Source organism: Pan troglodytes, chromosome 1 (genome assembly GCF_028858775.2).
Source record: "Pan troglodytes isolate AG18354 chromosome 1, NHGRI_mPanTro3-v2.0_pri, whole genome shotgun sequence".
In the NCBI taxonomy this organism is placed as follows: Eukaryota; Metazoa; Chordata; class Mammalia; order Primates; family Hominidae; genus Pan; species Pan troglodytes.
In genome coordinates this window covers 144,411,349-144,439,164 of record NC_072398.2, presented here as the reverse complement: position 1 = coordinate 144,439,164, position 27,816 = coordinate 144,411,349, and the positions used below count along the sequence as shown (strand labels likewise).

At 35.3% G+C, this 27,816-nt stretch overlaps 1 protein-coding gene across 8 annotated transcripts in view; it reads right to left on the bottom strand.

Annotated features, from left to right (window-relative positions):
• The window catches only part of LOC104001403 (uncharacterized), a 121,271-nt gene that overhangs the window by 90,594 nt on the left and 2,861 nt on the right, over window positions 1-27,816 (bottom strand). For 3 of the 8 annotated variants that reach the window (XM_063799892.1, XM_063799900.1, XM_063799899.1), the window contains exons 2-5: window positions 23,644-23,707; window positions 22,976-23,178; window positions 20,246-20,304; window positions 19,105-19,232 (exon numbers count right to left, since the gene is read on the bottom strand). The gene's annotated coding sequence lies outside the window, so the exon portion shown is untranslated. Of the gene's footprint in view, window positions 1-19,104; window positions 19,233-20,245; window positions 23,179-23,643; window positions 23,708-27,816 lie in introns of all 8 variants that reach the window. The other 5 variants (XM_063799895.1, XM_063799888.1, XM_063799898.1 and 2 more) reach the window with 5 other exon arrangements.

The following is a 27,816-nucleotide window of genomic DNA, read 5'->3' as shown; positions in this document are numbered from 1 at the left end:
AGTTCAACAAAATTCAAGATAACACAGAAAAGGAATCAGAAACACACTTCTATAAAGACACACATAGACTAAAAGTAAAGGGATGAAAAAAGATATTCCATGCAAGTGAAAACCAAAACAGAGCAGGAGTAGCTATACTTATATTAGATAAAATAAATTTCAAGACAAAGAAGACTATCTCAACACATTTAATAATCAAACCCCCGAAGGTCAAGGATAAAGAAAAGATCCTAAAAGCAGTAAGAGAAAAGAAACAAATAATATACAAAAGAGCTCCAATATGTCTGGCAACCGATTTTTCAGTTGAAATTTTACATACCAGGAGACAGTGGCATGACATATTTAAAGTACTGAAAGAAAAATCGTTTATCCTAGAATAGTAAATCCAGTGAAAATATACTTCAACAATGAAAGAGAAATACTTTCCCAGACAAACAAAAGCTGAGGGATTTCATCAACACCAGGCCTGTTCTACAAGAAATGTTAAGGGGAGTTCTTCAATCTGAAAGAAAATAACTGTAATGAGCAATAAGAAATCACCTGAAGGTACAAAACACACTGGTAATAGTAAGTACACAGAAAGACACAGAATATTATAACACTGTAATTTTGGCGTGTAAACTATTCATGTGTTGAGTAGAATGATTAAAAGATGAAACTACCAAAAATAAAAACTACAACAACTTTTCAAGAATAGACAGTATAATACAGTATAAACAGAAAGAACACAAAAGTGTTAAAAGTGGGAGAATAAAGTTAAAGTGTAGAGTTTTTGAGTTTTCTCTTTGTTTGTTTGGTTTTTGTCTGTTTATGCAATCAGTGTTAAGTTGCCATCAGTTTAAAATAATGGGGTTTATAGGATACTATTTGCAAGTCTCATGGTAATCTCAAATCAAAACATATACAACAGATACACACAAAAAAATGAAAAGCAAGAAATTAAAACATACCACCTGAGAAAATTATCTTCACTGAAAGGAAGACAAGAAGAAAGGAAAGAAGAAAGAGAGGACTAAAAGACACCCAGAAAATTAATAACAAAATGACAGGAGTAAGCCCTTACTTATCACTAATAACATTGAATGTAAATAGACTAAAATCTCCAATCAAAAGACTGAGTGACTGAATGAAAACAAAACAAAACAACAACGAAAAAAACCCAATGACTTGTGGCCTACAAGAAACACAGTTCCCCTGTAAAGACACACATAGACTGAAAAAAAAGGGATGGGAAAATATTTTCAATGCAACTGAAAACCAAAACAAAGCAGGAGTAGCTATACTTATATAAGATAAAATAAATTTCAAGACAAAAACTATGAAATAAGACAAAGTCATTATATAATGACAAAGGGGTCAATTCAGCAAGAGGATATAACAATCGTAAATATATATGCACCTGACACTGGAACACCCAGATATATAAAGCAAATATTATTAGAGCTAAAGACAGAAATGGACCCCAATACAATAATAGCTGGAGACTTCAACACCTCACTTTCAGCATTGGACAGATCTTCCAGACAGAAAATCAACAAAAAAACACTGGATTAAATCTGCACTATAGACCAAATGTACCTAACAGATATTTACAAAACATTTCATCCAACAGCTGCAAAATACACACTTGTCTCAGCACATGGATAATCCTTAAGAATAGACCATATGTTAGGCCACAAAACAAGTCTTTAAAAATTCAAAAGAAATGAAATCATATCAAATATCTTTTCTGACCACAATGGAAAAACACTAGAAATCAATAACAGAAGGGACTTTGGAAACTATACAAATACATGGAAATTAGATAATATGTTCCTGAATGTCCACTGGGTCAATAAAGACATTAAGAAGAAAATTTAAAAATTTGTTGAAACAAAGGAAAATGGAAATATAATATACAAAATCCTATGGGATATAGCAAAAGCAGTACTAAGAAGAAAGTTTATAGCAATAAGCACCTACATCAGAAAAGCAGAAAAACTGTAAATTAGCAACCTAATGATGTAGATTAAAGAATTAGAAAGAAAAGAGTAAATCAAACCCAAAATTAGTAGAAGAAAAGAAATAATATCAGAGAAGAAATAAATGAAATTGAAATAAAAAATACAAAAGATCAAAGCAAAGTTTTTCTTACGAACAGATAAAGTGACAAATCTTTAGCCTGACTAAGAAAAAAAGAAAGAAGAGCTAGATAAATAAAATCACAGATAAAAAAGGAGACATTACACTATTACACTTGATACCACATAAATTCAAAGGATAATTAGTGAATACTATGAGCCAAAATATATGACAATACATTGGAAAACCCAGAAGAAATGGATACACTCTTAGACATATACAACCTGCTAAGATTGATCCTGAAGAAATCCCAAACCAGAATAGACCAATAACAAGTAATGAGATTGAAACCATAATAAAGTCTCCCAGGATAGAAAAGCTCAGGGCTTGTTAGCTTCACTGCTGAATTCTACCTAACATTTAAAGAACTAATACCAATCCTACTCAAACTACTCCAAAAAGTAGAAGAGGAGGGAATACTTCTAAACTCATTCTATGAGGCTAGTATTACCCTGATACCAAAACCAGACAAAGACACACCAAAAAGAACTACAGGCCAATATCCCTGATGAACATTGATGCAAATATTATCCTCAATAAAACACTAGCAAACCAAATTCAACAACACATTAATAAGATCATTAATCATGACAAAGTGGGATACATCCCAGGGATGCAAAGATGATTCAACATATGCAAATCAATCAGTGGGATACATCATATCAACAGAATGAAGGATAAAAACCATATGATCATTTCAATTGATACTGAAAAAAACACAATAAAATTCAACATCCCTTCATGTTAAAAAAAAAAAAACTTCAAAAACTAGGTATAAATGACATACCTCAACACAATAAAAGCCATATACGACAGACTACAGCTAGTATCATACTGAACAATGAAAAAGTGAAAGCCTTTCCTCCAAGAGCTGAAACAAGATAAGGATGCCCATTTTCATCACTATTATTCAACATAGTACTAGAAGTCCTAGCTAGAGCAATCAGATGAGAGAAAGAAATAAAGAGCATGCAAATTGGAAAGGAAGAAGTCAAATTATCCTTGTTTGCAGATTATATGATCTTATACTTGGAAAAACCTAAAGACTTCACCAAGAAAACTATTAGAACTGACAAACAAATTCAGTGAAGTTGCAAGATACAAAAATCAACATACAAAAATTAGTAGCATTTCTATCTGCCAACAGCTAACAATCTGACAAATAAATCATGAAAGTAACTCCATTTACAATAGCTACAAATAAAATAAAATACCTAGGAATAAACTTAACCAAAGAAGTGCAATATTTCTACAATGCAAACTGTAAAACATTGATGTAAGAAGTTGAAGGTAATACAAAAAAAATGGAAAGATATTCCATGTTCAAGAATTGGAAGAATCAATGTTCTTAAACTGTCCATACTACCAAAAGCAATCTACAGATTCAGTGCAATCACTATCAAAATACCAATGACATTCTTCACAGAAATAGAAAAAAAATACTAAAATTTATATGAAACCACAAAAGACCCAGAATACTCACGGTAATCCTAAGCAAAAAGTACAAAATTGGAAGAATCACATTACCTGACTTCAAATGTACTACAGAGCTACAGTACCCAAAATAACATGGTACTGGCATAAAAACAGACATGTAGACCAACAAAAGGGAACAGTGAATCCACAAATAAATCCATACATCTACAGTGAACTATTTTTTGACAAAAATACCAAGAACATACATTTAGGAAAGGGCAATCTTCAATAAATGGTGCTGGGAAAACTGGATAGCTATACAATGAAACTAGACCCCTAACTCTTACCATAGACGAAACCAAATCAAAATGTATTAAAGACTTATATCTAATACCTCAAACTATGAAACTACTGAAAGAAAACATTGTGCAAATTCTCCAGGACATTAGACTGAGCAAAGATTTCTTGAGTAATACCCCACAAGCTCAGGCAACCAAAGCAAACATGGACAATGGTATCAAACCAAGTTAAAAAGCTTCTGCACAGCAAAGGAAACAATCAACAAAGTGAAGGACAACCCACTGAATAGGAAAAAATATTTGCAAATTATCCATCTAACAATAAATTAATAACCAGAATGCATAAGGAGCCCAAACAACTCAACAGGAAAAAAAATAATAATCCAACCTAAAAACGGTGCAAAAGATCTCAATAGACATTTCTCAAAAGAAGACATACAAATGGCAAGCAGGTATATGAAAAGGTGCTCAACATCACTGATCATCAGAAAAATGCAAGTCAAAACTACAATGAGATAGCATCTTACCCCAGCTAAAGTGGCTTTTACCCAAAACATAGGCAATAGCAAATATTGACAATGATGTGGAGAAAAGAGAACTTCCGTACACTGCTGGTGGGAATGTAAATTAGTACAACCACTATGCGAAAAAGTTTGGAGATTCCTCAAAAAACTAAAAACAGAACTACCGTATGATCCAGAATCCCACTGCTAGGTATAAACCCAAAAGAAAGGAATCAGTACATTGAAGAGATATCTGCACTTCCAATTTTACTGTAGCACTATTCACAATAACCAATATTTGGAAGCAATCTAAGTGTCCATTAACAAATAAATGGATAGAGAAAATATGGTAACTATACATAATAGAGCACTATTCAGCCAAAACAAGAAGGAGATCCTGTCATTTGCAACAACTTAGATGAGACTGGAGGTCATTATGTTATGTGAAATAGCACAGAAAGACAAATTTTGCATGTTCTCACTTATTTGTGGGAGCTTAAAAAAATTTAAAGCAATTGAACTCATAGAGAGTAGAATGATGGTTACCAGTATCTGGGAAGGGTACTTTGCAGGGTTGGGGAGTGGGGATGGTGAATGTGTACAAAAATATAGAAAACCCCATTGTCTCAACCCAAAATCTCCTTAAGCTGATAAGCAACTTCAGCAAAGTCTCAGGATACAAAATCAATGTGCAAAAATCACAAGCATTCTTATACACCAATAACAGACAAACAGAGAGCCAAATCATGAGTGAACTCCCATTCACAATTGCTTCAAAGACAATAAAATACCTAGGAATCCATCTTACAAGGGACGTGAAGGACCTCTTCAAGGAGAACTACAAACCACTGCTCAATGAAATAAAAGAGGATACAAACAAATGGAAGAACATTCCATGCTCATGGATAGGAAGAAACAATATCGTGAAAATGGCCATACTGCCCAAGGTAATCTATAGATTCAATGCCATCCCCATCAAGCTACCAATGACTTTCTTCACAGAATTGGAAAAAACTACTTTAAAGTTCATATGGAACCAAAAAAGAGCCCGCATTGCCAAGTCAATCCTAAGCCAAAAGAACAAAGCTGGAGGCATCACGCTACCTGACTTCAAACTATACTACAAGGCTACAGTAACCAAAACAGCATGGTACTGGTACCAAAACAGAGATATAGATCAACGGAACAGAACAGAGTCCTCAGAAATAATGCCGCATATCTACAACTATCTGATCTTTGACAAACCTGACAAAAACAAGCAATGGAGAAAGGATTCTCTATTTAATAAATGGTGCTGGGAAAACTGGCTAGCCATATGTAGAAAGCCGAACTGGATCCCTTCCTTACACCTTATACAAAAATTAATTCAAGATGGATTAAAGAACGTTAGACCTAAAACCATAAAAACCCTAGAAGAAAACCTAGGCATTACCATTCAGGACATAGGCATGGGCAAGGACTTCATGTCTAAAACACCAAAAGCAATGGCAACAAAAGCCAAAATTGACAAATGGGATCTAATTAAACTAAAGAGCTTCTGGCACAGCAAAAGAAACTACCATCAGAGTGAACAGGCAACCTACAGAATGGGAGAAAATTTTTGCAATCTATGCATCTGACAAAGGGCTAATATCCAGAATCTACAACGAACTCAAACAAATTTACAAGAAAAAAAAAACAACCCCATCAAAAAGTGGGCAAAGGATATGAACAGACACTTCTCAAAAGAAGACATTTATGCAGCCAAAGATACATGAAAAAATGCTCATCATTACTGGTCATCAGAGAAATGCAAATCAAAACCACAATGAGATACCATCTCACACCAGTTAGAATGGCGATCATTAAAAAGTCAGGAAACAACCGGTGCTGGAGAGGATGTGGAGAAATAGGAACACTTTTACACTGTTGGTGGGACTGTAAACTAGTTCAACCATTGTGGAAGTCAGTGTGGCGATTCCTCAGGGATCTAGAACTAGAAATACCATTTGACCCAGCCATCCCATTACTGGGTATACACCCAAAGGACTATAAATCATGCTGCTATAAAGACACATGCACACGTATGTTTATTGCGGCACTATTCACAATAGCAAAGACTAGGAACCAACCCAAATGTCCAACAATGATAGACTGGATTAAGAAAATGTGGCACATATACACCATGGAATACTATCCAGCCATAAAAAATGATGAGTTCATGTCCTTTGTAGGGACATGGATGAAATTGGAAATCATCATTCTCAGTAAACTATCGCAAGGACAAAAAACCAAACACTGCATGTTCTCACTCATAGGTGGGAATGGAACAATGAGAACACATGGACACAGGAAGGGGAACATCACACTCTGGGGACTGTTGTGGGGTGGGGGGAGGGGGGAGGGGTAGCATTAGGAGATATACCTAATGTTAAATGATGAGTTAATGGGTGCAGCACACCAGCATGGCACATGTATACATATGTAACTAACCAGCACTTGTGCATATGTACCCTAAAACTTAAAGTATAATAATAATTTTAAAAAAATGAATAAGAACTAGTATTTGGTATCACAACAGGGTGACTATGGTCAACAATACCTTATTGTACATTTAAAAATAACTAAAACAGTATAACTGGATTGTTTTTAACACAAAGGAAAAATGCTTGAGGTGATGAATACCCCATTTACCTTGATGTGATTATTACACATTGAAGCCTGTGTCACAATATCCCATGTGCCCCATAAATATATATACCTACTATGTAGCCACAAAAATTAAAAATGAAAAAATATAAAAATAAGTTTAAAAAGGTGATATTGGGGGTAATAAACATGATTTCTCTGAAAAATAAATAAATAAAATAGGTATAATTAGGCCAGGTGCAGTGGCTCATGCCTGTAATCCCAGTACTTTATGAGGTCAAGTCAGGAGGATTGCTTGAGACCAGTAATTTGGGACTACCCTGGGCAACATAGCAAGACTTTATCTCTACAAAAATAAAATAAAACTATTAATATGATAAATAAGAGCTTTAATGGAAAAGGGAACATGTGCAAGAACAGAGGCAGGGATAATACAAGCAGAAACATGGAAATCCTAAGAAAGAATCAAAATGCAATGCTAAAAATAAAAAATACTGTAACAGACATGAAGAATGTCTTTGACAGGCTCATCAGTAGACAGGACACAGCTGAGAAGCAGAGAAAAGAAACAGTATGCTTGAAGATATGTCAATAGAAACTTCCAAAACTGGGAGAGAAAAAAAAAATACCTTCCAAAACTAAGAAAGAGAAAAAAACAAGATGAAAAGATGAAATAGAATACTCAAAAACTGTGAGACAATTATAAAACACAGGTCAACAAAACTCAAAGAACACCAACCACAATAAGTATCAACAAATCCACACATAGGGATATCATATGCAAACTTCAGAAAACAAAGATGAACTCAAAATCTTGGAGAAATAAAATAGAAATAAAAAAGACCTTACCTATAAATAAACAATGATTAAGAATTACATCATACTTCTCTTCAGCAATCAGGCATGCAAGAAGAAAGTGGAGTACACATTTAAAGTTTTGAAAGAACCAACAATAAATTCTTTTTTATTTTTTGGAGATGGAGTCTCACTCTCAGTCTCAGCTCACTGCAACCTCTGCCTCCCAGGTTCGAGCTATTCTCCTGCCTCAGCCTCCCAAGTAGCTGGGATTACAGGCACCCACCACCACACCTGACTAATTTTTGTATTTTTAGTAGAGGCGAGGTTTCACCATGTTGACCAGGCTGGTCTTGAACTCCTGACCTCAGGTGATCCTCCTGCCTTGGCCTCCCAAAGTGCTGGGATTACAGGTGTAAGCCACCATGCCCAGCACCCTCCAACATAGAATTCTGTACCTAGCAAAATTATTCTTCAAAAGTGAAAGAGAAATAAAGATTTTCTCAAACAAAATGAGGCATTTGTCTTGCAAGAAATGTTAAATGAAGTTTTGTGGTGCCCATCCTTCAAGATGGCCTCCAGTGATTCTTGCCTCCTGGTACATATGTCATTGTGTAGTCTCTTTTCTTAACTGCATAGGTCTTCAGATCAAAAGAAACTGTACTTAAGAACTATACCGAAGGAGCTTCATCTGCCCCCAGGCCTAATTTAGACGAGATTTTGGACTTCAAGTTAATGCCATTATGGAATGAGACTTTGGGGAGCCTTGTCAGGAGAATGAGTAAATTTTGCATGTGGGAGGGACATTAATTATTGGCAGCCAGAAGATGGACTGAGGCAGCCAAGTTCCAAGATGACCCTCAATGATACTTGCTCCCTTATGTAGTCCTCTCCACACTGAGGAGAACTGACTCGTGCAATCAATAAGATATTTCACGAATGTTCGAGGGTAACTTCCAATGCTAGATCATAAATGAAAAATGACATTGTAGCCTCCACTTTGCTGTCTCCTAGATCACTTGCTGTAGTGGACATCAGCTTCCATGTTGTGAGGATATTCAAGAAGCTCTACCAAGAGGTTTATATGGCAAGGAGCTAATGCTGCCAATTGCCAGTATCAGCTTGCCATCCATGTGAATGAACTATCTTGGAGAATAATATTCTACCCACCCCCATCAAGCCATCAGAAGACTATAGACCCAGGTAACATCTTGACTGCAACCTCATGAGAGATCCCAACTCAGAACTACCCAGATACGGTACTTCTGAATCCCTGATTCACAGAAGCTGAGAGACAATAAATATTTGTTGTTGTTTTAAACCACTAAACCATGGTGTAATTAGTTATGCAGCAATAGGTAATGAATTCAGATTTCAATACAAATTCTAGGACATTTAGCAACCATGTCTTCCAAATGATACAAAATAAACCTAATTTGATTTTGAAAAAGATTAGTAAAATGGAGGAATTTCCTTCCCAAGTACTAATACAATCTAGAAAGCTATAGTAATAAATATAGCATTTAATTATATGGAAACAACAACGTAATGGAATAGAATAAAAATTCAGAAAGAAAAAATAATGTCTAATAAAGGAAGCACTATAAATCAATAGAGAAAAGATAAACAAATTTCCAGACAGCATTAGGAAAACTAGTTCAACATATAGAGAAGAGTAAAGTAAGTCATGTGATATACACACATGAATTCCATTTGGAATAAAATGTTCAACTTAAAAGGCAAATTTTTAAATTTTAAAAATTTAAAAATTGCAAATTTTAAAATTCTAAAAATAATAGAAAATGAAGGAAAACATATGAGTGAGCTTAGAGCTAGAAAGACTTCTTAAGAAGGACCTAAAAGCACAAAATACTAAGCCCCCGAAAAACAATGGGTTTAATTACCCAAAATTAAGAATTTCTGCTTGCAAAGGACACCATAAGCAAAATTAATGACAGACTAGAGAAGCTATTTGCTATATTTAAGGCCTACTAAGGAATTAATATTTACCAGTATAAGGAACACCTGCAAATTAACAAGGAAAAAAGCAGGAAACCTCAGAGGAAAAACAGATAGAGGATGTAAATAGGCAAATCCTTTAAAGGGAAGCCTAATGGCAAGTAAGTATTAAAATCCAAGAAATGTGCTAGTAATCAGAGAAATGACAATTGCAACAACAATTGAGATATAATTTAATATCCATCAGATGCACATAAACTTGAAAATCTAGAGGAAATGGATAAATTCCTGGAAAGACACAGCCTCCCAAGTTTGAACCAGGAAGAAACAGAAATCCTAAACAGACCAATAAGGAGTAGTGAAATTGAATCAGTAATTTAAAAAAACCTTACCAAATTAAAAAAAAGTCCTGGACCAGTTGGATTCACAGCCAAATTCTACCAGATATACAAAGAAGGGCTGGTACCAATCCTACTGAAACCACTCAAAAAAATTGAGGAGGAGAGATTCCTCCTTAACTTATCCCATGAAACTGATACCAAAATCTGGCACAGACACAACAGAAAAAGAAAACTACAGGTCAATAACCCTGATTAGCATAGATGCAAAAATCCTCAACAAAATTTTAGCAAACCAAATACAGCAGCACATGAAAAAGTTAATTTGCTGTGATCAAGTGGGCTTTATTCCTGGAATGCAAGGATGGCTTAATTTATGCAAATCAATAAATGTGATTCACCACATAAACAGAATTAAAAACAAAAACCATATGATCATCCTAATAGATGCAGAAAATGCATTCAATAAAATCCAACATCCCTTCATGATAAAAACCCTCAATAATAAGAGCTGTCTACAACAAAGCCACAGCCAAAAACATGTTGAATGGGCAAAAGTTGGAAGCCTTTCCCCTTAAGGAAAAAGACGGCCTGGTGCGGTGGCTCACGCCTGTAATCCCAACACTTTGGGAGCCCAAGGTGGACAGATCACTTGAGGTCAGGAGTTCGAGACCAGCCGGGCCAACATGGTGAAACCCCGTCTCTACTAAAAATACAAAAATTAGCTGGACGTGGTGGCAGGTGCCTGTAATCCCAACTACTCGGAAGGCTGAGACAGGAGAATCGCTTGAACCTGGGAAGCAGAGGTTGCAGTGAGCTGCAATCGTGCAGGTTGCAGTGAGCTGAGATTACACCACTGCACTCCAGCCTGGGCAACAAAGAGCAAAACTCCATCTCAAAAAAAAAAAAAAAAAAGAACTGGAAAAAGACAAGGATATCCATTCTATCCACTCTCACCACTCCTATTCAACATAATGCTCAAAGTCCTAGCTAGAGCAGTCAGGCAAGAGAAAGAAATAAAAGGCATCCAAATAGGAAAAGAGGAAGTTAAATTATCTCTCTTCACTAACAATAGAATTGTATACCTAAAAAATGCTAGAGATTCTGCCAAAGGACTCCTAGACCTGATAAACAACTTCAGCAAGGTCTCAGGATGCAAAATCAACATACAAAAATCAGTAACATTTCTATACACCAATAACATTTAAGCTGACAGCCAAGTCAATAATGCAATCCCATTTACAATAGCCACAAAAAAAAATACCTAGGAATACATCTAAGCATAAAAGTGAAAGATCTCTACAAATAGAATTACAGCACACTGCTGAAAGAAATCATAAATGACACAAACAAATGGAAAAGAATTTCATGCTCATGGGTTGGAAGAATCAATATTGTTAAAATGGCCATACTTCTCAAAGCAACCTACAGATTGAATGCTATTCTTATCAAATTACCAACATCATCTTTCACAGAAGTGAAAAAAACTATTCTAAAATTCATATGGAACAAAAAAAGTAAAAGAAAAATATTAACAACTCAACAAAAAAATGGGCAGTCAATTTCAGAAAGAAGGGAAATTAAAAGGCCAATTACCTAAAGAAATGAGTCTCAATCTTGAAGATAATTAGAAATGTAGGTTTTCTTTAAAAAGTATAAGTAGATACTATTTCCACTCAATTACAATATCAATCAAATTTTTGTGAAAATGGGAGGACTTTTTTGGAGACAATTTTGTTGTATTTGGTAAAATTAAAAATATGCACACTACATACAAATATATCCCTATTTATTTGTGTTCCAGGATATGTGAAGAAAGACATTCACTATAGCATATTTTTAAGAGTGAAGACTGGAACAATCTAAGCATCCAGCAATAAGGAAATTGACAAATAAAATGTGGTATATTCATGTGATGGACTTCTATAAAACAGCTAAAAGAAATGAATTCTGGCCGGGCACAGTGACTCACACCTGTAATCCTAGCACTTTTGGGAGGATCACCTGAGGTCGGAAGTTCGAGACCAGCGTGACCAACATGGAGAAACCCTGTCTCTATTAAAAGTACAAAATTGGCCAGGCATGGTGGCATGTGCCTGTAATCCCAGCTACTCTGGAGGCTGAGGCAAGAGAATCGCTTAAACCCGGGAGGCGGAGGTTGCGGTGAGCCGAGATTGCGCCATTGCACTCCAGCCTGGGCAACAAGAGCAAAACTCTGTCTCAAAAAAAAAAAAAAAATGAATTTCATCTAATCTATATTAAACAGATTTGAAATATATAATACTGTGTAAAAAAATTACAAAATGGTAGGTACAATATGCTATCATGTACATAAACTACAGCATAAGATATACTATATTTGTCTGTAAATATAAATAAGTAGAAGTATTTTTAAAACTGGGCAGGAAATACATTAAACTCTTCCTAGGGGAGGTTTTGAGTGAAGGGCAGAAAGGTGAATGAGACTGAGGGTGTTGGTTTAGTTACCTAGATCTTAAGCTTAAACAATAATGTTTTAGCCCTTAAAAAAACTAAGTAATGATTTTAAAAATTGTTATTCCTATATGAGAAGAATGAAAGTCTTTGTTACACTATTATTTATATTTTTCTGGGTTTTTAAAATGTCTTAAATTTAAAAGAAAAATATATTTCACCCAATTACCTGCGACCTGAGCCTCGGAGATGTGAAATACCTTGCCCAAGTTCAGACTGAAGCTAGTAAATGGTGATGCTGAGATACAAAGCAAGATCTAATTCCAAATTGTATGCTCTTTCCACTACCATCCTAATCTCTTCCGCTAACCAACATCATTTATTTATCTCATAAATGAAATCCCAAGTTCCAAGTGGTGTGAATGTTGACAAGACTATTGTTATTAAAACATCTTTATGTTTTAATACACAGGAAGGGGAACATCACACACTGGGGCCTGTTGTGGGGTGGGGGGAGGGGGGAGGGATAGCATTAGGAGATATACCTAATGTAAATGATGAGTTAATGGGTGCAGCACACCAACATGGCACATGTATACATATGTAACAAACCTGCACATTGTGCACTTGTACCCTAAAACTTAAAGTATAATAAAAAACCAAATAAATAAAAAATAAAAAATCTTTATGTTTTCAAAATAGGGAGTTATTTTTATTTAAAATGTTTTTATAAATAATTTTGATAGGTTATACTACCTCTTTTAGAGCCTTTAGGAACAGCTATTTAACTTTTTTAAACCCTAGTTTTCAAAAGGAGGTTAATAATACTATTTATCTCACAAGACTTTCATTAATGAAGACACTTTTAATTACTGTCATAACTTACTAATGGAGATTAAATGAGATAAAACATATAAAGTGTTTAGCAAAGTGTCTGATATATAGTTGGTGTTCAATAAATATTAGCAGTTATTATTTTTTATTATATTTTATAAGTATTTTATTATTGGGACAGTGCAAGTCTTTGGTAAGAAACCCAAAATGTCTATAACCTTCCACAGCACAAGAGGATTATATGCTGGGTATTCAATATACAATCATGGAGCATCCATAATCTTAATTTCAAAGGTATCTACAAAAACATTACCTCTCTTCATCAAATTAACAACATGAGAATCATCTAACCAGTCAACTGAACACTGGAATCATACACAGTACTTTAACTTTATAACAAATTTTTAGGTTAGTCTGACATCTAGTGGAATTATCATAGTCATTCAAAAGATTTAAAATACATACTTTAAAAAAAACTAACAACATTCTATTAAGTAAAAGACCAATATCTAACGTAATCTTTAAAATAAAAAAGGAAAATAAATTTGAGTAGTGCCTATGCGTCAGGTACTGTGCGAAAAGCTTCCACATACCTTATCTCACTCATTTGTTCAGAGTATTTAGTGCCTGCTATGTGCTAGGCTTGTATTATATAAAACATTTTTAAAAGCAGATATGATTTCTGACCTTTTTGAGCTTATAGATTAGTAGGGATTAAATTACACAAATTATTATATAAGTGAATATAAATTGTGTTTAGAGACATGAAGGACTTACAAGGGAATCCCTAATTTAGTATGGAGTTTAGGAAGGGCTTCTCTGAGAAAGTGATGAGCCAACTCCTAAATAATGAGCAGCAAGAGAGATTTAAGGCAGCAGGAAAAGCATGAGTGAAGGTGCTGAGGTGGGAAAAGGTTTGTTATCTAAAGGAATTTAAATAAGGGCAGTGTGGTTACAGTTGTGAGTAAGGGAGACAGCTGTACCAGATGAGTCGAGGAAGGTAGGTGGCAGGCTAAACAGGGCCTGGTGAAAGGGTTGGCCATATTGGGGATTCATGATTTTATCACTTTATGATAGGTATAATAGAAATCATTTGAAGTACAGTCATCCCTTAGTATCCACAGGGGACTGGTTCTAGGATGCCACTCTTCCCCCTTGAATGCTCAAACCCCTTATATAAAATGGCATAGTATTTATATATGCCATACCTATGCATATCCTCCTTTAAAGAGATGATACTTTAAATCATATCTAGATTACTTATAATACCTAATACAATGTAAGTGCTATACAGTTATTATACTATGTTAGTTTTTATTTGTATTGTTTTTATTGTTATGTTGTTGTCTTTAATTATTCTTTTTTTCCACATATTTTCTATCCCTGGTTGGTTGAATCTGTGCTTTCAGAGCCCATGGATATGAAGGACCAATTGTAGTTAAACAAGGAGAGATAATGAGATATGCAGTTTTTTAAAACACCCTGGCTCCTATGCAGAAACGAAATGGAAGAGGATGAACATGAATGTAGGGGGAAAAATTAGGACCATTTAGGAGAGTATTTCAATAGTCCCAACAACAGATGGTTTTGGCTCAGACTATCATGGTTGCTATCAGTAGATTCAGATCTACTGAATATTGAATATTGGGAGGGAATTGAATTGAATTGAATACTGGGAGGGAGGTAAGGATGAGGAACCAGAGAGCACTGAAAATAGTCCCAGATATTTATCTTGAACAACTGAGTCAATGGAAGTATTAAGATGAGTAAGAGTGGGAAATATTATCTTTGAGGATAAGATTAAGCTCTTTTTTTTTTTTTCAAGACAGCATCTTGCTCTGTTGCCCAGGCTGCAGTGCAGTGGAGCAATCTCAGCTCACTGCAACCTCCACCTCCTGGGCCCGGCTAAGTTTGTATTTCTTGTACATATGGGGTTTCATCATGTTGCCCAGGCTGGTCTCAAACTCTTGCATTCAAACAGCCTCCACCTGCCTCAGCCTCCCAAAGTACTGGCATGAGCCACCATGCCTGGCCCAAGCTTTTATTATCAAAGAATAACTGAGATATTTGGTTATTTATATGAAAATTTTTTTCACATATAGGGAAACACTCATTATACTGTTGTCAAGCAACAAGGGCAAATGCTTCACTTCTGAGAGAAAAAAAACTACAGTCTGGAAAGACTGAGTCTTGTTTGCACATTTTTCATGGTAAACTGATTAGCTGGCAGCAAAGAGGTCAGTCTAGGCAGTCTGTCCTTGTGAAGGTTGTCCAAGCGTAACAAAGAAGACAATTTCAATTGTATTTGATTATTCCCAAAACCTGCAAGTTTACTGAGGAGCATACTGGAATAGACTGTCTTAGGATTATGTCTATCAAGACCCTTCCATTCTCCACCTTTGTTGAGCCAGGCCTGCATCATTTCACTCATCAGTATTTCTCAACTCCCTCCTTTTGGTCAAAACAAACTCCAAAAGATGCAAATTTTACAATGAAAGGTTCAGTACCTTTTGACTTAATATTATCCACCTGATATCAACTTAAAATAATCAATGTGAAATCTTTAGATTCCATTCATTGATCTAGGTGACTAGAGAAGCGAGGACAAACCATACAGGGCCTACAGGCCAGATTACAGATTTTGTTCTTTATCCTAAGACTAATGAGGCATCACTAAAGGATTGAAATCAATAGAGTAATTTGATGAGAACTTTTATTTTAAATTTTCTAAAAAATTTTATGATATTTATTAGACAATTGGAAAAGTGCTCTCTGGATATTTTCTAACATTAAGGAACTGTTGTTAATTTTATGTGTGATAATGGTTTTGTGGTTATGTTTAACCAAACAAAAGAGTTCTTATCTTTTAAAGATTTACACGGTGAAATGTTAATAGATGAAATGAAAAGAAAATTGGAAGTCATGTGCGTATAAATAGATACATATAAATGGAGAAATTTTCTGTTTTAGAGTGAGAAGAGTTATGAAATGTATCTTGAGGAACTTTGTCAATTAAAGGCCAGAAAGATGGGGATGAGCAAAGAAACCAGACTGTCTATTGATAGATAGTGTTGTCATGGAAACCAAAGAAAGAGAGGTTTCAAGAAGGAAATAATGCATACAAATTTAACGCATTAACACAGCACCTGGAATATGGCAATCATTCAACAAATATTGTGCTTATTATGAAGATGATTGAGAAGCAAGTGGTACAGAATATCAAGTGATGGTAAGAGGTCAAGATAGTAATCACCAGTAATCTTAAAGAGAGTAATTTCTATGGAGTGGTAGGATAGGAGCAGAAACTACATTGGAGTGTTTCAAGGGTAATTGGGAGGTCTAGATATTGAGACAATAATTGGAGATAATTTTTTCAAGATGTTTCACTGGTATGGGAAGGAGATAAACAAGAAAGTGGCTGAAATAGGGTTGTGATAGTAAGTAGAAGGAATATTTGCGTTTGTGACAATTTGGGGGAGGAGAAGTTTAAAAATAAGAGAGACTGGCTGGGCGTGGTGGCTCACCCTTGTAATCCCAGCACTTTGGGAGGCTGAGGCAGGAGGATCACAGGGTCAGGAGATCGAGACCATCCTGGCTAACACGGTGAAACCCCGTCTCTACTAAAAATACAAAAAAATTAGCTGGGCATGGTGGTGGGCACCTGTAGTCCCAGCTACTCGGGAGGCTGAGGCAGGAGAATAGCGTGAATCCAAGAGGCAGAGCTTGCAGTAAGCCAAGATTGCGCCACTGCACTCCAGCCTGGGTGACAGAGCGAGACTCAGTCTCAAAAAGAAAAAAAAAAAAATAGGAGAGACTGAAATGCCAGTAAAAATTCTGTAGAAAGGGAGAACATGAAAATATAAAAGGGAAAAGGGATAAACATATGTGTTTTAAGAAGGTGGGAGACATAGGATCCAGAACATACAGGGAAAGGACTGTTCTTTGATGGACAGAAAAACATCTCTTTTATTGTAACAGGAGAGAAGGAGAAATGATATGAGCAAATGTACGAAGGTTGAAAAGGTTCTGTTTTCATTCTCCCTTACCTGGGAAGATAGTTCTCTGGAGTGCCCTTTTAGTGTCCAAATCTGTGGAATTTCCTGTTCTTATTGTCTTGTGCAATATTTTGTATTATAGATCATTACTTTTTAAAAACTCTCTCCTTTTTAAAATATATTTCAAGCAGACAAAACAGTCTAAAAATAATATAATAAATGCCCATGTATACTAGCTTAAAAGATACAAAGGAAGCATCAATTCCTTTCTTTTTCTCTCATAAATAATCATTATTTTGAATTAGATGTTTATAATTCCCATGCTTGTTTTTATACTTGTATTAATTACATGTATCGTACATGTATCAATAGTATATAATATACATGAATATAGATATAATAAATATATATATATCTTTAAGCGATGTAGAATATTGGCTGAACTATTTCAGTTTTCAATGTCAGTTAGTCTGTAAGAGGTAAATTTTTTCAGTCTGAAAAGTGCCATAATTTGGTACTCTTAATTGATAGTTTAGTGGGCATCAAATTCTAGATTTATAAGTGTATTTGTTTTTCCTTAGCTCTATGAGGATACTATTTCCTTAACTTCTGGCTCTTAGTATTATTCTTGAGAAATCTATTATTGCTCTATTGCTGACCTAATTATTTCTTTGTAGGTAATCTATCTTTGATATCTGATTTCTTTCTAGATTTTATCTTTGTCATTGCAGCACTACAATTCACTGCTTTCACAATTTCAATGTGCCTAGGATGTACTTCTTTTTATTTATTCTGCTTAGGATTCTTTGACTTGAGATAGTCTTTCATCAGTCTGGGGAAATTATCAGCCATTGTCTCACAAAACTTGTCTCTCTCTCTCTTTCTCTCTTCTTTCTTATCTTACTTTCTGAAAATCTTGTTAGTTAGTGTATTGAAATTTCTCATTCTATCCTCATTTTTCTTAATCTATATTTTTCATTCCCTATTTCTCCATACTGGTTTCTGTATAATTTCCTCAGGACTATCTTGCATTTACTAATCTCCCTTCATTGGTATCTAATATGCCGTTAGTTAGTCCATTAAGTTTTCAGTTTAATGACTTTATTTTAAATGTATAGATGTTCAATTTTTTCTTTAAATTGAACTTTTTTTGTTTGTTTGTTTGAATGAGTGGAGAGTTTAATAGGCCAGGAAGAAGGAAGAAGGCAGAAGTAAGAAGCTCCCCTGTACAGAGACAGAGGGTTGGGGGGCTCCAAAGCCAAGAGAGGAAACCCCAAATGCAATAGACACCAGCCAGGTATATATGCAGAGGCTGGAGGAGCTGGTGTCCGATTTGCACAGGGCTCAGGAGATTGATTTGACTAGGCATGTCATTCACATAGCCCACGAAAAAGCTGGCGCTCCCATCCTACCCTTTTAATATGCAAATGTAAGGCACCATGATGTTCTACACACGTGGGGATATGTGGGGGTAGCCATGTTGCCAGGAACATGTGGGGCAAGGGCAAGAAGGCTGCAGGAATTACCATGTTTGGGTGGACCCAGTTTCTAATAGCCTGCATTTGCATATCAAAGGTTGCCGGCCTGGCTCTAAGAGCGGGGGCTTTACGAGAAATATTTCCAGAGATGCTTTTAAAAATGAAAACTTCCCAAGGACCCCTTTTCCTCTCTATCTGCCTAAAATAATTTCTTAATAACTCCTACAACATTCCCCCCAACCAGGGAGAGGCCACACTAACTGCTGTTAGGGGGTTTGGAGCGATGATTTCTTCTGGCTACTTACAGCTGAAAAGGGGCATCGAATGGGGAACAGCAGCTAGGGCTCCTCCTGGGGTGGATCTAAGGGTCCTCAGAAGAATGGCGTGTCCACGTGGGGTTCAGTTTGCAGCACCATTTGGAGTTTGATTGCTTCTAGGCGAGAAGAAATAATTCGAGTTATAGTATTGAGTATAGAGGGTCCAAATATCAATACAAGACATATAAGCAAGAGAGGGCTTAATAAAGGGGTTAACCAATTCCATAAAGAAGGCTGGAATTTATTAAAGAGGGACTGTAGCCATCTGGGGCTGAAGCTGGCATTTTCCCTGAGCCTGTCAATAATTTTGATTTGATCTTTAAGTACCTGTAGATTTTTCTCTACTTTACTAGGTGTTAATCATCACTAAACCCAATAAAAAGTCCTAGCAGACTCAGTGATAGTAAAACTTTTATGCTTCCTTTTTGTCAGTAACTATTATTCCTGCTATAAGGATAATAATTAAGCAAAATACAACAGCAATGGAAACTCTGTTCAATACTTCAATTAGAAGGTGCTACCATGTATAACCCTATTGCAAATAGTAGAGTGAGTATAGCAGTTCCCACAAGTGTGGTGTAGTAGATAATTTCCATATAAAATTTTACTTGCCAAGATATAGAATTTCCCTTTGGTGGTCTGTGAAGCTTTGCTTTTATTTTCCCAAACAAAGAAAACTCCAGGTTATGGATACCCTACTTACTTTCATTACCTGGCAGAATTTGCAGTATAATTGCCCAGAGCTAGTGTATTGATTCAGATTTTTACATTACCCATCCCTTTTTATTTCTTCCAAGCTGCAGAAGATTACCACTTTATTCACAGGAATAAGAAGGATTAGTTTAAAATGTAAGCAAAAATCTTAAAAACAATTGAGATGAGGATTTAATGACAAATGTATGATAAGCTTTGGAGCAAAATTTTTCTCTCCAGTTCTCATTTTTGGTCAAAACTAATCATGAATGAACTTTAGTCTTATACTTGGCTTGATTATTTGCATGAAGTGCAGTAAGAATAGTTATTTCTACATAGGTCTTTTGGATTGCCTTTGATGAAACTCTGTTCCACAAGGAATCTTAGATAAGACCTTTAAAGCCGAGCCCAGCAATGGGTCTGTATCCTCAAATACCTGTGAGTTGGGTGATCCTCTCTTCTTGAGGTCCCAAGAGAAACTCCGAGCTTCCAGACCTGTTAGAAAGTGACATTCTTTATTGACTACAGGTTAGGAGCCCTGTGTGGGGACTGTATAGACAAGGTATGAGGCCAGTTCTCCAAGGGGCTTTTATTGGCTCTGCATGTCAAGCTTGATTCCTTAAAGAGAAACACACCATTTCAGCCAAAGCCTTGGTAAAATAACCAGTTTATCCAATTGTGTCCTGTTGACAAAGAAAAATGGATTCTTATTGCACTGATGCAAACAACTATACTGCCATAAGTTAAGAGTACTTACAGGTAGTCTCCAAATTTTAGAGGAACCAGGTGGAGAAAAATGAACATGGTCCAAATTTTGTTTACAGTAGTATACCTTACTCAATTATTAATGGCCATTAATAGTTTAAAATAAGTTTCCTTGACTCTGAAAAACAAAACAAGGATCAGCAATATTCCAAGCAAAAGTTAAAAAGATTACTTAAACTTTTTGAATGCAGTCCACTTAGTTAACTCTTGTTTTGCCTAATATTTGTGAACATGTCAGTTCTATAACTGTCTTTATTTTTACAGTGTCTTGCTGTTTTCTTCAGATTTTAATCTTCCTTCACTTTTCATTCTGTTTATCTTCTATTTGAAATCTTATTTATCACAGCCATGCAAATGACTCCAAAGTGTCTATCTTTAACCCAGTGTTCATTCCCAAGCTTTAATCACATATTTCCAATTGCTTTCTAGACATTATTAGACATCTTATGCCTCACACTGTGAGATTTATCTGACTACTCAAATAATGTATCCATTCTGTGACTTATGATAGCACTCACCTCGCTTGATACTTGGCAATAGCCAGTGTAGGTCCTCTTTGCATGTGAATAGGACTGCATGTCTCTGAGTACAGGAATCATGTTTTGTGCTTCTTAGAAGACTTCTGGGTATCTTTAACTCTACCACGACCACTTGAATACCTCCCAAGCCAGCCTTTCTTAGATTCAACTTTCCATATTATCTCACGTACGCATATCGTTTAACAAAAAAAGATTATATCTTATATTGCTGTCCTTCATGGAACTTAGCATAGGGGTTGCTCATAATAGGTGTTTGTTAGATGATCATATTGGTAAGTAACTGGCAAGTGGATCCTTTTAAGTTTTTCCTTGGTAACTTAAGAGCTTAAACTTATACCACATAATTTGGTGGTGTTGTCTCCTTACTCCCATACCTCAAAGTGTCAGTAAATACACTGATATTTACCTTTCAGGACAAGAAGCTAATTGCTAGTATGAGTCATATTAACCTAAATTCCAACAATGTGAGCCAAACTGTTATTTTACTTTTCCTTTTAGTCTTCATCCCAAGTCACAAGGTAATATCAGTAACTAAAGTATAAAATAAAATTATAGTCAAGCTTTATTTTAAAGTGGAATGAGCATTCAGTCATCAAAGTAAAAACATGGGCATAATGGGAAAGAAGCTCTTTGAAAGAGAATAGCATTGCCAGTAGTCTAGCACTTTTATTCAAGATTGAAGAATGCAGTGAACTAAATGATTCCAGGATCTTAAGTGTAATAGGAAAGAAATTATGTCATTTTGAGGTGAGGAGAAGTTTTGGTTTGTTGGCTAACATCTATGGCAAGGCATGCAGATTATGTCAAAAGCTAGGGTGTTTTGTTTTGCTTTGTTTCTCATCCGAAATAGAAAGCAGATTTGCCCATTATATCAATCATTAAACCAGAAATACTACATAAAATTAATTAGATTCCTTACACATATTGGAGAAGAGACTGTTTTTTCTCCTTTTCTCTGCCTTTTATACAACGTATACATTCCTGTTGTAAAACACAAAGGCAGATTTTCAGTATATGGGATTAAATATGAACTTTCCTCTTTACCTTCCTAGTCCTTTTCCTCTCCCCAGTCTTTCTCTGTATGTATAATTCTGTATCAGTGTGAATGTGTGGATATATATTTATATTATTTCATAATAAAATGGAATCACACTGTAGGTATATTGTATGACTTTCTTTTTTCTCTTAACAACATAATTTAGAATTTTTTCCATTTCAGTACATATTTGTCTCCATAATTCTTTTAACTTTTCTATAGTATTTCACATTGCGAATGCACCATACTTCATAAAACGATTTTCTTACTGATTAACATTTCCAACTCTTTGGTATTAAAAACAGTGTTGCACAAAAGCTTGTATACTTATCTTTGTACAAATATGCTTTGGATAGATTGCTATAAGTAGAATTGCTGGGTCAAATTTAAATTTTACTTAATATGCCAAATTACCCTTCAAAATATCTTTATCAATGTGCACTTCCTCATATTGTGTTTGAGAATGCTTGTTTTCCTACATACTCCAATAACACTGGACATTACTGGTGACTCACTGCTTAACTCAAAGTAAAAATAATAAAAGCAATGTAAGTTGGTAGAGAGACAAATGCAAGACAAAAGAAAAAAATAAGTTCTAATTACCTCATCTTTAACATGGTAAGTTAATAGATGATGTCTAAGATTAAAACAGGTGATTTAGAAAAAAGAAGAAGGAAGAAGAAAACCTCACATAAAATGACTCCAAGAGGGGTCTTGTAGGATCTAATACCTCTGTGGGAAAGAAATAACATGAGGTTTATTCATTTTTTACTTGTTTTTTTATTTCTGCTAAATTTAAGTTAATTTAATACCTTTTATAACTTACTCTTTTTCTTCTTCCTCTGTGTATGTCTCTCTCTCACTCAATTTTCATTGTATTTCCACACATAAAGAGATATCACTGGCTATTTCTGGATAGTGGTACTTGGATTGCTGGCTGCTTTCTTCTTTGTCCCTTTCTATGCTGTTTGAATATTTTAATGAGTATCCATTATGTTTATTAAGTCAACAAAGGTTTTACTATGAAATCTAAAAATAAAAACATGAAAGAAATGTTATACATGTGTGTATATCTACATATACATACACATGTTGTAAATACAAGAAGTACAGAAAGATACAAAATAAAATGTGAAAGCTTCCTACCCTTCCCGCTCCTTACCCCATACCTTCTCCCCAAAGGTAACTGCTATATGTAGTTTCTTAAAATTATTTTTATTTAACAAGTTATGCATATACAAAGTACTTACATACATATATAACACATATTCCTTTTTATTTACACTCAATTACCCATACACTGTTCCATACACTTTTTTTATTAATATGATATCTTGGAAATCTTTATACATCAGCACTTACAGACACACGTCTGCTGCTGTTCCTTGAGGCCCCATTCATATATAGTGTTTTCAATACATCTATGAGTAGTGAATTCCAGAAGACCAATGAGAGTACAAAGTAAATGGTTTTTTAAAGCTGCCAACCACTTACGCTGAACAGATGACAGAAGGAAAAGGCAACCCATAGTTTCTCCTCCTTTCAGTCCTTCCTTACTCTTCATCAGCAGGCCAAAAGTAGAGTATTGGTGGAATATGCACATATCAAGAAATAAAATTTTTAAAAATTGATTTAGTTTCATGCCGCATTTCCACTGTTTTAGTAAGAACAAAATACATGTGCATGCGTGTACTGTGAAATACAAATTGTACAATTTCAATGATTCTACATACATCTTAAATGCAGTTATATTTGTTTTTTATCTATAACTTTTTTGTTTCAATAGGTTTTTGGGTAACAGGTGGGGTTTGGTTACACAAATAAGTTCTATAATGGTGATTTCTGAGATTTTGGTGCACCCGTTACCCGAGCAATGTACACTGTACCCAATGTGTAGTCTTTTATGCCCCACCCCCACACCAACCCTTTCCTCCAAGTCCCCAAAGTCCATTGAAACATTTTTAAGCCTTTATGTCCTCATAGATTAGCTCCCACTTATGAGTGAGAACATACGATGCTTGGTTTTCCATTCCTGAGTTACTTCACTCAGAATAATGGTCTCTAATTCCATCCAGGTTGCTATGAATGCCATTATTTCATTCCTTTTTATGGCTGAGTAGTATTCCAGAAAATATATACCACATTCTCTTTATCCACTTGTTGATTGATTGGCATTTGAGCTGGTTACATATTTTTGAAATTGTGAATTGTTCTGCTATAAACATGCATGTGCAAGTATCTTTTTCGTATAATGACTTCTTTTCCTCTGGGTGGATACCCAATAGGGGGATTGCTGGATCAAATGGTAGACCTACTTTTAGTTCTTTAAGGAATCTCCACACTGTTTTCCATAGTGGTTGTACTAGTTTGCATTCCCACCAGCAGTGTGAAAGTGCTCCCTTTTCACCACATCCATGCCAACATCTTTTTTTTTTTTTTAATTAAAGGCCATTCTTGCAGGAGTAAGGTGGTATTGCATTGCGGTTTTGATTTGCATTTCCCTGATAATTAGTGAGGCTGGGAAATGCTCTTATATTTGTTTTAAAACTGGCATTGTAGGGCCGGGCGCGGTGGCTCATGCCTGTAATCACAGCACTTTGGGAGGCCGAGGCAGGCAGATCACAGAGTTTGAGAGCACCCTGGCCAACATGGCAAAAACCCGTCTCCACTAAAAATACAAAAATTAGCTGGGCGTGGTAGCAGGCACCTGTAATCCCAGCTACTTGGGAGGCTGAGGCAGGAGAATCACTTGAACTCGGGAGGCAGAGGTTGCAGTGAGCCAAGACTGTGCCACTGCACTCCAGCCTGGGCAACACAGTGAGACTCCATCTCAAAAAATAACATAACATAACATAACATAACATAACATAACATAACATAACATAACACTGTCATTGTACAACATGAAGATGTATGGTAAAATTCATTCTAATAATTTAAATTATAATCTTTTCTTTGCTTAGAATGACATTAAACAGCAAATAAAAAAATGACAAGTCAAAAGAGATCACAAAATAAAGGAAAAAGTTTTATTTTAATACCTTTAAACAGCACTTTCCTTTTGCTCTTGAACAAAGGGCTCCATATTTCCGTTTTGCATTGGTCCCTGCGAATTATGTAAGTGGCCCTGTTTATCAGTCTAAAAACTGAAAGGAAGTTTCAGTGAGCGTGGGAGACTTTCAATTCTTGCCTTATAGCAGCATGGCAGACATTGATAGTTGCTTACCCTATAACTATTCTCTTTCTGCCTTGCTAACAGAAACCCCATTTTTGTTCAGGATGACAGTAAGTGCTGTTTAAGAAATAAAGAAAGATTTAAAAATAAAATACTAATTTCTATTATGATTGTATACTTTCAACTGAATTTATATGTATCTATATATAGATATATATAGATATATAGATACATATATATGTATTTTTGATATAGATTTTTTTAAAGATATAAAAAATTGAAATACTTATTTTTCAACAGGGCACATTTCATTTATCAGTCTCTAATGCATTTACGGAGAACTAAACGACCCAGTTCTAGCTAATGAGATGTAAACAAAAGTTTACTACGAGGGGTTTATGAAAAAGCTGTTTTCTTGATTTAAGGAGTAAGAAGTAGACTCAGTTGGCATGTACTTTTGCCTTTACTTTTCATCCTTTTTCTGCCTTAAAAACATATTTAATGCCTAGAATTACAGGAGCCATCTTGAGACATTAGGATGAAAGCTACATGATAAGAATAGAAAAACAAAAACACAGAAGACTGCCTACCTCTGAACTTCTTAGAGGGTGAGAAAATAAATCAGTATTTGGGTAAGTCACTACAGCTAGGTTTCTGTTACTTGAGCTGAACATAAGCAGTCCTTAATCAATACAGACTAGATAACATGAAAACTCTTCTACTACAAATACTTAGAAATGCTGGGTAAAATGCAGCAAAATAAATAAATTAATTAATAATAATGCATACTTGAGCTTACAAAAAAAAAAAGACAGGGAAATATTCAGGTGGCAAAAACAAAAAAAGAAACTGGACACCAGGGTCTTGAACACAGAATATGACCCTGTCTGGAGAGGAGAAAGGATTGAATGAGGATGGTGCTTGAATGTTTAAATCCATGAGGTGATAAATGGATTTTAAAAATGTGATATATGTATACAATGGAAAACTATTCAGCCTCTAAAAAGAAGGAAATCCTGTCATTTGTGACAACATAGATGAATCTTAAAGACATTATGTTAAGTGAAATAAGCCAGGCTCAGAAAGATGAATATTGCATGATCTCACTTAAATATGGAATCTAAAAAAGTTGAACTCAATAGAAGCAAAGAGTGGAATGGTGGTTAGCAAGGGCTGGGAGAGAGTGAGGGAGCTGGATGATGCTGGTCAAAGGATATACAATTTCAGTCACATAGGAGGAATAAGTTCAAGAAATCTATTGTACAACATAGTGACTATAGTTAACAACATGTTGTATTCTTCAAAATCACTAAGAACAGACTTTAAGTGTTCTCACCATAAAAATAAGTATGTGAAGTAATACATATGTTAAGTCACTCAATTTAGCCATTCCAAGATGTATACATATTACAAATCAGGTTGTATAGAATACAGTATATACAATTATCATTTGTCAATTTTCATCAATTTTTTTTTTTAAGATGGAGTTTCGCTCTTGTTGCCCAGGCTAGAATGCAATGGCGTGATCTCCGCTCACTGCAACCTCCGCCTCCTGGGTTTAAGTGATTCTCCTGCCTCAGCCTCCCGAGTACCTGGGATTACAAGCATCCACCACCACACCCGGCTAATTTTTGTATTTTTAGTAGAGACAGGGTTTCACCATGTTGGCCAGGCTGGTCTTGAACTCCTGACCTCAAGTTATCCACCCACCTCAGCCTCCCAAAGTGCTGGGATTATAGGCATGAGCCACCACGCCTGGCCTTTATAATTTTAAAAAATACATGGTAACTTGTGATAAGACCTTGGGCCCTTGGTGCAAACAGAAATCAGTTAACTGTGAGCACACCCTGTCCCCCAACTTCATGACCTCACACACACACATAAGTTAAAAACCCATGAAATTCTGTACCCTCAATGAAAGGGTAGACTAGATAGAAGCTTTTCTTCTGGCATAGTAAGAAGCTTTTCTGTCATGGCACAAGCTCTGAAAGAGAAAAAAACAAGGAAGATCTCTCTCCCTTGAGAATTTGAATCATAGTTTGTACTCCGACAAATCTGGGTTCAAATTTATAATATCTGAATGATCTTAGAACTTCCAAGCCAAGAAAGAAATTCATATAAAAATTGCTCACTAGCCAGTGATAACCTTAGGGGTCTCTGACAGAAGAAACATTTTTTTCTGTATCACTAAAAATGAGCCATAAAAAAAAAAAGCTAAAAGGAATCAATGTACAAAGCAAAAGGAATCAATCCACAAACAAAAAGGTCATCAAATACACAAATAGAAGTATTAGACCCCTAGATGCAAAAGGATTTATCTATATGATATCATTTATGCAGTTTAAAAATATAACATAGTAGTACCATTCATAGATACATATAAATTCAGTGAAAGTACAAAAACATAACAGATATTAATCATACCAATTTAAAAATAGTGGCTAACTCTGGGGAAGGAATAGTGTCAAGAAAAGCCTGAATAATTGATCCAG